The sequence below is a fragment of the Amblyomma mixtum genome, chromosome 4 (assembly GCF_055824585.1).
Source record: "Amblyomma mixtum isolate Tamu chromosome 4, ASM5582458v1, whole genome shotgun sequence".
NCBI lineage: Eukaryota > Metazoa > Arthropoda > Arachnida > Ixodida > Ixodidae > Amblyomma > Amblyomma mixtum.
The window spans coordinates 56,560,099-56,570,244 of record NC_143015.1 but is presented as its reverse complement, the minus strand read 5'-3'; positions in this window follow the sequence as shown (position 1 = coordinate 56,570,244).

The window sequence follows — 10,146 nt, the reverse complement described above, 5'->3', positions numbered from 1 at the left end:
CACAGGTAATCCTTAGACGATGCCCTAATTAACACTGTGGAAATCGGATTTTCCAGAGTAATTCGTGTACTACGAAAAAACTCACACAATCCACAATCATTGTGCGCGACGAATGCAGGTAGATCAAGCTTAATACGAAGGTGTCAGGCTTGGCAACTAGGAAAATAAATGAGAAAAAACTAAGGAAAGCAAATAAGTGCGGCTAGTCTCAATTGTCCTGAACATTTAACACGCCAAGTGTTAATGACGAACAAGCATTTTCATAGTTTACTGCTGCGAACGCAAGTATGCTAGCGCAATCAAATCAGCAAGGTAAATAAGCTCACTAGTATATCCAAGTGTGCATAACGTCTGCACAAATGAGGTAAAACAAATTGTGGTATTGTTTTTATCACGGCCATGACGTTTTTGCAAATGAATTTTCTTTTATAATGACCGCCTCTAGCTTTTGCATAGAATGATCAAAGAACGATCCAAGGTTGCTTAGAAACAACCGAAGCAAAATCCACATCGTAAATTGTTCTGTGGTAATTTACTGGCAAGAACTAACGTCGCTTTTCTGTTCCACGGAATGTGAGCGGCATTCGGGCAAACAACACACGTGTAAGGCATTCAGGATTTCGTGGCTCTGTTGAGGAGAGGTCCGTTTATATTAGGTCCGTAGGCGCGTGTTTACCAAAACGAAAGTGCAATTCTTATTTATGGGAAAATTGTCTCTATACAATTTTCAACATAGATGTGGGCTCAAGTTTGAAATGCCTTTTCTCCAGAGCACTCTCGGATATAGACAGCAACTTCCTCGCTATGATCCCCCTGTTTAGAGCCCGTGTATTGGATAGGGCCACTTAAGGCACGTACACAAGAGAAGTGTCGCACTACTATTTCAATAGATACTGAAGACAACTCCATCTTATCTTTCTCTGTCAGAAACTTCCACTGTCTAGCTTTTTGGGGTGTTTTCTAGGGTTTTCCGGTAGCAAAATACTCATTTATTGTTGAAAAAATTGTTTTCAGCTGTCTCGCAGCTCAATTTAAATCCAGGACGTCATGAGAAAACAATTTTTTTACTTTAAGTAAAAATGCGAATCTCAAAGAGAAGCACATGGTGCAAAAGAATTCTTAACTTTTTTTTTTGTCAAAAGCACGAGCTAACGTCTGGAGCCAGTGGAAGCTTTTCAGGCAAAAATTACACAAAATTCACACAAGCCAACTTTCAAAGCAAATTGGTTGTCAGAGACCTTCTGAAGAAAGAAAAAAAAAAGGCTACTCAAATGGTTCTGTTCGGTAAATTTTACTGCGTTCGAGAACATAATTCATTTCTTCCAGAAACAAATTGCTAAGGATGTCCATTTTCTCAGTTTCAAGATCAGTGAGAGGCATTACACTGAACAAGCTCGCAATTACTCTTGCGAACTAAACCGAACTTCGTTCACGCGTAATATGTCGTTATCGGTATTTGCAACGCGGGCAGAAATAAGCACACTGACAAGTATGTGTGAATTGTTTTCGGGGTATAGAAAGCGAAATCGTTTCCTAAAAACTATGCTGATCTAGCAATTTGTACATCCGTAAATGAATTCAAATATAGATTATTTTGTTTTTCAGCACAAAGGAAATAAAAAAAAACACTAAGGCGAGATTTGAAATTGAAAGAGTATTCAGTGTAAGATCACGAAAAGAAAATAATGATCAGGTCATAAGCACTGTTTTCAGTGGTACGTCGTATCCTAAATTAAAAGTGAGATATTCCGTTGCTCGATCACGCTTCCTCTGAGAAGCTCGTCCAGCTTCAAAATCAATGTGACGGGTCCCTGTAGAAACGAACGGGCTGGTTTAACAATGATTCATCTTTGTATAAAAATACGCTAGCGGCTGACTTTCATTCTGAAGTCATTTTCGAGATCATTAAAGCTTCGTATATGCTGAAAAGTTTACTGTCCTTGTGGTGACTTCTTGATGTTTCCCCAATTTCCTTGAATGATGAAAAACTTGTCATTTTGATGAAATAATGTGGTTCTCAACTCGGGTATTATGAGTAGCGTTCCTAACTGGCTGGCTGCTTTCTTTAGCGAGTGCACAGCAATAAAATTCAGACACTTCACTTGGTTCCATTTGGTATATTGATTAGTACTTTAAACAAGCTTCACACTTAGTTCCCAAACCTAACGCACGACTGCATTACGGTACTGAACTGGAATAATATTCGGTGCTTATTGGTAACACACTTGAGCTAGGTTGAGGAGGAGAGAGAGGGGTTAGCAGACCAAAACAGAATATTAGGGCGAGGAAACCAGATAGCATACGTTCGAGGTGTCACGCCTGTCAAAGCCACATTATGATTTGCAAACTTAGCCGATGTCAATGAGACGTTATCGATTCCGTTCTGAGTGCAGGTCTAAAAAACTGGGTACGCCGGGCTGGATGTATTCTGCGTGAAATCATATGCTGCGTTCGGGAAAAGAACTGTCCCTTGGAAGCTTTTTAGTTTATTGTAGCAAGCAGCAAGTCTCTCTCTATCTGCCGTGTTATTTTTCTCTAATACTAAAAGGCTTCTGAAACCGCAGCGCTACGCGGTTACATTAAGTGATAACATAAATCCTCGTAGAGAGGAAAACGTATAGACAGGCGTTCACAAAACTAATTTCGAGCGCTGCTCGATGTTTCTTCAGTCCTGGCAGCTTGAGAATTCCACGGACACTATGATCAAACTCATTACCTATGAACCGAAGGTAGAGACTGCCTCTGTTGTCCACTGAAACGGCTCGATGTAAACGGTTCTATTTCTGCTTGTTACTGCAGCTGTCATGCGAAAAGCTAAAGTATTTCTTTATTTAACATTACTAAACAGTGCCAAATGTTTACTGGCTTAAAGTCAAATGACGACAAAATATCAAAAATGCAGAACAAAGGAAAATAACATTTGATGGAGTAGTCTCAGTTCGCTAGCCAGTTGTTCGACAAAGGAGTTTTGCTCAAGAATCGAAGGCCCTGAATATATATAGTAACTCTGCACCTGAATCACCTGAATCACCTGAATCAAAACAGTTTTTTCATCCACGGAAGGTCGTTGCGAACGTTTTGCCAGCACGTGTTATTTCATGCTAAGAAATGAACCTTCCAAAAAAAAATAAGGCAAGGAGTGCACCACTTCGATCTATTATGATAACGGCACCAGCCACTGTCTCCCTTGAGATGGGCCGGTGGGTATTTCTGGCTGACCATTCTTTTACCTAATGCATTCCTGACAGCAGTCAGCTTCTTTACTTGTGCCTCAACGAGATTTGCGGTTCTTAACAAAGTACCACTTCGTTGCCTCCAGTCTCCTTCTAGTCTCTGGAATCCTTGCGATTCATCTTTATTTGTGCACCGGCCAACGCAAATACACCCACGTGTCGTAAATCTTTGCCAGTCGCTAGAGTGGTCCTTTTCTTTCTACGTAATTATGATCTCCGCTATGTTTAAATTCATTGGTGTAAACTGACATTGGTGTAAACTAAGTTACAAAGAAAAACGCTAATTGGAAACTGTGAAGCTGGCACAGTAGCGCACGTTGTCTTCTGTGCACTGCATTGTATAATAAAAGAGGTGAAACACACACACACACACACACACACACACACACACACACACACACACACACACACACACACACACACACACACGCACACACACACACGCGCGCGCGCACACACACGCGCGCGCACACACACGCGCGCACACACACACGCGCGCACACACACACACGCACACACACACACACACACACACACACACACACACACACACACACACACACACACACACACACACACACACACACGCACACACATGTGCATATTCAGAAAAAGTATGAACATTCTGAAATTCTGGGCAAGGCAGAAGTAATGAATGCAGCTTTGGCAATATTTTCACTTTAAACAGTGCGCACTCGACAGAATTGTGTCCTGGAAGTAATCAGTACACGCTTGGAAAAACTGCTGTATATTCGATGTTAGCAATGCGAAAATCAAGCACTGTACGTTCGGCATAGATCATCTCCCTTGTTGAAGCTCTAAGCACTGAGGTATGACATGTAAGCTACTCCCAAATGTATTTATATGTTTTGTTTTCATAAACAAAACAAATCCCTATATAGTGCTTATATAACTGCGTCTAATCAATATCTAAAATGCATTTATTTATCTTACTCAGGTGCATTAGATGCTTTGAAAATGACGACATCACTGAGTTTTTTTTTGTGTGTTTCATACGGTGTGTTAGGTAAACTGCCAGGCATAGGGAGGTGTGCAAAACAAGTGTTCTTTCCGGAACGGAACAGATCGGTGCCGATAAAGCGGCATTACCACCGTACGGTCTTTCACTTCGAACATTCCATATGGCATGCGGTTTCATGGAAACAACCCTCACCACTCCTTCATATCTACTCCTTTGTATTTATGCTACTGCTAGCGCTGAGTAATCAGAAAGCTGATAAGTGGGTTATACGTCACCACCAGTCGGAATATTTCTTGTACCTATACCTTCTAGCAGAGAGTGCCATCCTTTGCGCCTAGATCTGCGCTTTTATGACGGTTATACTCGCAGAATATCTCTGTCATCCCGCATATGTGCGCTGTCATCATTCTACCTAGAATATCTCATCGCTCTCATAGGAGGGCGCGTCAGCAGAAATACGCTGTCTTGGTGGCAGTGAAGCTATAGGGCAATGCCTCTGTGTATTTCTTGTAAATCTCGCGTTTCTTTTCTATTTTTTGTGCGTTTAGCTCGACTGATGTTCTCGTCATTATTTCAATTTTTTTACTGCCTTAGGTTCGCCAGTCACAGCGAGTGTTGCCCTACTATTTTTTCACACTTCTAGCCGAGCAAGGCAGGAAGAGAGAAGAAGGTAGAACACATAGATTTGCAAGCTTGGGACCTTCTTCAGCGAAAGCTTCAATGACTGCTAAGCTAGGCAAGATGCCACAGGGAACCGTGGCCTACACTGATGCCGCGGTAGGCACGCTAGGAGACACCGTCTCCGTAGCCGTCGGGGACTCAGGCAGAACGTTACGCGTTGTAAGACACCTTGACTTAAAACCCCTTGTGGCGGAGGAGGTTGCAATAGCGATCGCTCTAACTCAGCCAGGTACCAAATACGTAGTAAGCGACTGCAAAGCCGCAATTAGAAATTACAGCAAGGGACGCATCCACGAAATGGCGGCTAAATATCTAAAAGACTTTATCCCAGCCCACAATATTCTAATTATCTGGACCCCAGCCCACTCGGGTCTGGTTGGAAACGAGGCCGCCCACAGGCTCGCCCGCTCCTCTTTACCTCGGGGAGCCGTGGACACCTCATACGAATTCAGCACTAAAGAGGAAACCAATACCTTTAATAGCATCACAGACATTCAGAAAAAGAACAAAAGGATCTATCCTCCTCCGGATAGATCGCTTAGCTCGGCTGAGGCCTATGACTGGAGAAGACTCCAAGCTAGAAACTTCGCATCCCCGCTCTGGAGGAGCTGGACAGGAGGTGACACGAGGGAGGATGCGGAGGTGTGCGAGTTCTGCAGGCATACCGCTACACTCGAACACATACTATGGAGATGCCCCAGTGCCCCAGGATATGGCAGAATCAATAATGCAGAGGAATGGGAGACCATACTCAGAAGTGCCGACCTTAGCATACAACGATACGCTACCCGCCTGGCAGCAGAAGCTGCGCGACTATACCGTTGCTAGTCTTCCAGCTGCGACGCTGCCCCTCCCCGGACGCCTGCGTGCGGACCCGGAGGGGCACGGGTCTTCTTCTGGCGGAAATAAAGTTTCTTCACTCACTCACTTCTAAGACTGGAAGAAACGAAAGGCTGGGGGTTAAAAGCGATGCTCTCTGCGACGTCAGCAGGAAACTTCAGCAAAAGTGCTTAAAAGTCGATTCCATTTCGTCAGCCGTAAAAGAAGCTCTGGGGCCACATTTTCAAAAGTTACCTTTCGTAAGTTTGTCTTGCCTTTCCTCTAAATGCAGTGCAGGTAAAGCAAAAAACACATTATTTTCAAGCAGAAGTGAAGGCGTACAAAATATCAGGACTGATAGCTTTTTTGCTAGCAAGCTGGTTTGGTTTGGTTTATGGGGTTTAACGTCCCAAAACGACTAAGGCTATGAGAGACGCCGTAGTGGAAGGCTCCGGGAATTTCGACCACATGGGGTTCTTTAACGTGCACTGACATCGCACAGTACACGGGCCTCAAGAATTTCTCCTCCAAAGAAATTCAACCGCCGCGGCCGGGATCAAACCCGCGTCTTTCGGGTCAGCAGCCAAGCACCATAACCACTGAGCCACCGCGGCGGATCAAGCTGTCCAGTCCAACACACATATGGGACCGTTTGTTTCCGGGTCTTCCCGGGTTTTGCTCCCGAGAAATTTCTTAAAAATCGTGTTTCATGTGCACCCAAAACTCTTTCTTTTCCGGAATATTGTTTTTAAGTGCACAAAGCTGGCGTCAGCAAAAGAAAATTAGCGGATTACCTATGCAGAATAAATTAGGCTGTTTTCAGTTGTCTAATGATTACCAACCTTTTTGAACAGTTGTTATGCGCCGTACGGCTTAATTTTAGGATAGAGTCGAAAAGTACGCTTTAGAAGAGAGAGGCCATAACTCGGCCCCAGACCATACGTCTTAGAATCATTGTATTAAGCGCCATCATCGCCAATGACATCCTGCTCGAAGGCTTTCGGGCGTTTAGAATGGTAGCTGTAATGCTGAATGATCGTTTACGCAGCACCCAAAGCCAGGCAGCTTTTCTACAGACACGCGCTATGCTGGCTCAGTGATTAGGTCTTCTTTAGATGGAGGTGAGACGCTGAAGACAACCGCATGCTAGGCGATGCCAGTGCACTTTAGACGACTCCTGATGCTATAAATTATTGCGAAGCCCACTGGTACACAGGGTGTTGAACCGGCATTTTTTCGGGTTCGGTTCGGGTTCGGGTTCACGCCTTTCGGGTTCAGTTCCGGATTCGGCTCCAGAGGGCCATTCCGGTCCGGTTCGAACCGGTTCGGACCGTCTCGAACCGGTTCAAACGGGTTCTGGACAAAAAATTAATTTAAAACGCAGATGGGTTTCAGTCAACCTTGCTATGCGTTTTCTTTTTTCTTGCGCATCGGTATACAAAATAAAAAATGCAAAGATTTTTTTGTGAGTACGGGAACTGGGCTAGTTGGTAAGTGTTCATGCTTAAGCAGCGCAGTAAACAGGTCCAATGGAAGACTGGAGACGACACAGACGCTGACTAACAACTGGTTATTACATTCTGGGAGAAGTATATGAAGGCGCAGGACGCAGTGAAAAATCCAAAAAACGGAATAACAAAGATTAAAACTAAAAAATCATACTGCACATGCACATCATAGCCGAGTCATGACATCTTTTTCAACGAAATCCGAAGGCAATATTCTATGTAGACGGCACTCCCCTATCTCCTGGACCTCACACAGTGGCCATGAAAGCCTGACTCCTTATCTACGAAATTGATGGACGGTGAAGAAACACACTCATCTGCTTCCTTCCTGATCAAGTGATAATATAGGCCTCCACCATCTCTCTACAAATTCGATCAGGACGATTAAACAGGAGACTTGCCTTTCTAAGTGGGGAAGCAATGAGCAATTGTTCGAACATCACAGATGGTTGAAAAAAGTAGCGGTGTCGTACAACTTGGCTTTGCACTGCAGCGAGTGCAACGGTTGCTTCCCCAAAGGCTCCACAGCCATTAATCCATTTTTTTTTCTTTATTGCTCTACAGATCCATCGTGAGGGGTTTTATTTAGAACCTGCAGTCTGAGACAATGAGCGCCTACGAAAGTAAATGTTGCACTACCCACTGCGATGGCTCAGTGGTTACGCTCGGTTACTTATTCGGTGTACCCGGATTGTAACCCGGCCCCGGGGGACCACGTTTCGATGGAGGCGAAATGCAAAAGGCACCGTGTGCTGCACAATGTCAGCGCATGTTAAGGATCCCTAATTTTGTAGAAATTATTCCGGAGCCCTCCCCTACTGAGCCGGTTTCTCTTTTCTCTTTCTTTCCCACCTTCCTGCCTTCCCTTACGGCGCGGTTCAGGTGTTCGCCGAGATATGTGAGACAGATACTGCGCCATTTCCTTTCCTCAAAAACCACCATCGCAACGTTGCTGGGTTCTCGAGCTAATATTTCATCAATTTGTGGGAAACGGCGCAAAGAAAAGGAAGGCATTCTCAATCGGTGCTCAGATGACTGTAGACACCCAGTTTTACTGCGTGTTTTCTCCTTTCAAATGACTCCATAGATATTAGAATACATGGATCACCTTGTGGTATTCGCCTACTGTCGCTAAATAATTTAGAACATAATTTTTTCTCCCATGCTGTTTCGGTTTCATCAACCGAATGATGGCTGTGTCGTGAGTTCCACATTAGGTCACGTGAGGCATGGGAAAACTAATTTTGACTCACTATAACACTTAAATCAGCCGGCTTCAAGACCTGTAATTACAACGAACGACGTATCAGCAGTTATATTGCCGTTTTATTGCACCTCACGCGACCTAATTTCCACTACACGTCCCAGCCATCGTTATGTTGGTGAAACCGAAACACGGTCAAGAAGAAATTCAAACATAAATTATTTATTATGTGTTGGTGAATACCACGCGGTGCTCCATGTACACAAATATCTAACGCATCGTTTGAAAGAAGAAAGTACGCAAGCAAAAATTTGGTGTCTGTAGTACTTTAATGAGTTAGAACAGTCCTAACAATTTGATTAAACATGTAAGCAAATATGTAAAAGGGGAAGAGTAATAAATCAAGATTTCACATAAACCTGACGTACAAGTCTTTAGAATTGGCGGTAGTACATTACAGAAGCGTCAATTAGGCTTCTTCCCAGGCACCAGACTTCCTTTAAGTTTATTGTCGCATATACTGGGTACCATTTTCGCACTTCCCAGCGCAGACAGCTACGGGTGGATAAATCTATGCGATAGATCATCTCATTTTGTCGGAGAACAAGACTTATGCCGGGATGCAAAAAAGTGAGGCTGAACCGGGTCCCGAACCGGTTCGGAACGGTTCCTTTGAATCGTTCCGGTTCGGGTTCAGTTCTAAGATAGCGAAAAAAATATGGGTTCGGTTCGGTTCCGGTTCCGGGCGAAAATTTGGGTTCGGTTCCGGTTTCGGGTTCGGGTTCTGTTCCGGTTCGACACCCTGCTGGTACACCGCATCTTTGTACAGTGTTTTACAGCCTCCTCCGAACTTTCGTTGGCAGCACGGTTCAGGCGGTCGCCTCGAAAGGAGACACTTACTCCTCAATAGTTTCCTGGAAGCTAATCTCTAAGTCCATTTGCGACAACACGAAAATCCTGCACAAGGGGTGGTAATACAAGCGACAAGATTGGTTTAGGTTTGGTTTATTGGGGTTTAACGTCCCAAAGCGACTGAGGCTATGAGAGACGCCGTAGTGAAGTGCTCCGGAAATTTCGATCACCTGGGGTTCTTAACGTGCACTGACATCGCACAGCACACGGGCCTCTAGAATTTCGCCTTCAAGAAATTCAGCCGCCGCGGCCGGGATCGAACCCGCGTCTTTCGGGTCAGCAGCCGAGCGCCGTAACCACTGAGCCACACGCGACAAGAAGGGAATGTAAAGAAAAAATACTCGGTTTCATAAAAATGCTTGCTAGTGCGCGTTCAATTTTTATAGTCTTTAAGAAAATAATGACAAAGAAAGAGGGCATTTCAAGAACGACAAAAAAAAACAAGCGCTTGTATTAATTCGTTTCAAGCTGCAAAGAACCCGATTTGTGGAACTTTTCGCTGAATAGAAACCGGAGTCCCCGAAATATAAAGCCGGAAAACGAAGACCACTACAACATTGCATCACGAAACCCTAAACAGCATAAACTAGTAATCAAAAACCACGTGTTATTGTCGTTAGCTGTAGCCTACGTCCACAGGAAGTCGCGACCAATCATCGAGGAATCCCCCCCCCCCCAGAACAAAAAATCTGAAGATTTACCGAAACATCACAAAATACAGGCCCACTCGTGGCTCCGATCGCACATGGCTGCTCTATAAATTGCGTTGCCATCAAAGTGCGCCGTTCCGACTTTTAGGTTGTTACA